The 2,500-nt window shown below is 48.2% G+C and overlaps 2 protein-coding genes and 1 pseudogene across 3 annotated transcripts in view; 2 read left to right on the top strand and 1 right to left on the bottom strand.

Moving 5' to 3' along the window:
- LOC143019001 (uncharacterized) overlaps positions 1–1,217 on the top strand; it is a 24,032-nt pseudogene extending 22,815 nt beyond the window's left edge.
- The window catches only part of Miga (mitoguardin), a 588,191-nt gene that overhangs the window by 151,991 nt on the left and 433,700 nt on the right, over positions 1–2,500 (bottom strand). The gene's annotated exons all lie outside the window — the stretch shown is intronic.
- LOC143018931 (protein unzipped-like) overlaps positions 1–2,500 on the top strand; it is a 201,690-nt gene that overhangs the window by 13,956 nt on the left and 185,234 nt on the right. The gene's annotated exons all lie outside the window — the stretch shown is intronic.

The raw sequence follows: 2,500 nt of genomic DNA, 5'->3' as shown, positions 1-2,500 counted from the left end.
TCCTATACTTGGGAATCAACTATATGAAACTTACGTAATAAGGACAATACGAGCTTCCAGGCACCTCTACGGCCCATAGTCTCACTCAGCCTTCTTGTATGAGTAGGAATTAATCTTAAAAATATATATATCCTTATTGGACTTGAACTTTTCTTCTATTCCACCTTTTTAGTTCTTCGAACTTTGCATGGTCAGCTTTCCACGAAACATATAATGGTCAGGAAACTAGGCCGGTGGGGGCTGGGTTGGCGACCACCCCCACCTTTCTGGAAAGAAAAAGAAGAAAAGAACAAGTTCTGGGACGCCCACGCACTCGTGCAGGAAGTGTCGGCGCTCTCGTTCTCGCGCGCGCGTCCATCTGTCGACGCCAGAACGAAGATTCAGACTTCGCGTGAGATGACCCGAAGTGGTGAATCGGGTGCGCTGGGTGGGTGGTGAAGAAGGGAAGGAAGAAGAGGAGGAGGAAGAGGAGGAGGAAGAGGAGGAGGAAGAGGAGTGGGAGGAGAGGGGAGGAGGAGGTGGTAGTAGTAGCAGTGGTAGAAGTAGTGGTGGTGGTGGTAGTAGTAGTAGCAGCAGTAGTAGTAGTGTGATAGAGTGGATTCATCTGCATGTGACATAACGAGATAAGCGATCTCACTTCCCAAATGCTTCGGGAGGTGTGCAAGGATGTGACCATCGAACCAACACTACTCCCACTAGGAGGGGAGAACTTCAGAAACCGCACTTCTAACACACCAGATGAAGCGCAAGTGGACGTCAGCGCAAGAGGTTTCTGGACACGGGGACAACTGGCCTTCTTTGACATGCGAATATTTGATCCGATGACCCCCTGTTACAATGACATAACCATTGAGGCGTCCCATTCCCGAAACGAAAGTGAGAAATTCAGGATGTGCGAGGAGCGTATATAGAATGTGGACCAGGGCTCATTCACTCCGATAACCTTTACGACTTCAGGCGGGATGGGTCCAAGGGCAAAGGCATTCTACGCTCGTCTGGCAGAGGTGATGGCAGAAAAGAAACAACAACCAAAGAGCAGCATTGTAGCGTGGATGAGATGTAGACTATCATTCTCACTCTTAAGATCAGCTCTCCTATGCCTGAGAGGTACCAGGTCCCCACCCCCTAAATCAGCACATATACAAAACCTCGATTTTGAGCAGACTGTAGTAGAAAGTAGGATGAATGGACTTCCGTATTTGGCTTCATTAAAGTGAAATAATACAATATATAAAAGGGTAGTCGACCACGGTCATTGGAGGGGCCAATGAACTGTGTCTGTGGGAGACAAATCCTGATTGCTTTCATCACAGTTCCATAAGGATGGAGGTCATTTAAAAAAAAGTAGTAATAGTAGTAGTAGTTGTAGTAATGATGGTAGTGGTGGTTGTACTCGTAGTATTAGTGGTACTAATAGTAGTTCTAGTTGCAGTAGGAGGAAGACAAAGAAGAGAAGGTGGAGTTGTTGAAGTAGAAGTAGTAGTAGTAGTAATAGTAGAAGGAGGAGGAGGAGGAGAAGGTTCAGAAGGGAGAGAAGGAGGAAGTGGAGAAGTAGAAGCAGTAGTGGTAGAAGGTGAAGGAGGAGGAGGAAGAGGAGGAGGAGGAGATGGAGGAAGAGGGAGCGGAGGAAGAGGAGGTGTTAACAAAACTAGCAGTTAATAAACCACGCGGAGTAAACGGTTCAAGTAGAGGGAGTTGCGGGGTTTGGTCGGGGAGTGGGGGGGGGAGAGTGGGGAGAAAGTAATACCTGGGGGGGAGAGGAGAGGTAGGGTGACGTCAGGGGGGGCGGATATGGCAACACGGTAATTCCCCGTTCAGCCCTGCTTTTCTCAATTACCCTTTCTCTCCACCCCTCCTCTTAATTTCCTCCCACGTACTCCCCCACCCCCTCCCCCACCCTCTTCTCCTGCTCCTTGTCTCCTCTCCCCCTTCTATCCCACCTTCAATTTTCTCCCCCCTCCCCCTTCCTTCTCCTGTGTTCTTAGCACCCTCCCCTTCTCTTCTCCCCCCTTCAATTATCACATTTCTTATTCCCCCACCTTTCTTCTTTGTTTCTATCCTCCCCTTCACCCTTCTCCCCCATCTCTTATTTCCCAACAACACCCCATTTTACCTCCGTTCTTAGACTTCTCCCCCCTTCTCCCCCTCTTTTCTCCCCCCCAATCTCGTTTCTTGCATGCCTTAATCCACTATTTCATTCTCTTCCATTCCTCTCCTTCTACCTCTTATTCTTCTCTTCTTCACCTCATCTTCTTTTTTTAATTTGTCTTAATTTTCTCCTTCGTCCCTTAATTCCATTTCCTCTTTTAATACTTTTGTTTTTATCTTCTCCCTCGTCTTTCATTTCCTCTTGGACCGAAGCTTCCCTCCCACTCCCTCTCCCCCTCCCACTCCCCCTCCCTCCCTCCCATTCCTCTCTACCTCTACTTTCTCCTTTCCCCTTCTTCTTTACCTTTCCTTCATACATCCTACACTCTCCTCATTCCCTGTTCCCACCCTT

This window comes from Oratosquilla oratoria, chromosome 36 (genome assembly GCF_046742065.1).
Source record: "Oratosquilla oratoria isolate Oo_2021 chromosome 36, ASM4674206v1, whole genome shotgun sequence".
Lineage (NCBI taxonomy): Eukaryota > Metazoa > Arthropoda > Malacostraca > Stomatopoda > Squillidae > Oratosquilla > Oratosquilla oratoria.
This window is presented reverse-complemented; position numbering and strand designations above follow the sequence as displayed.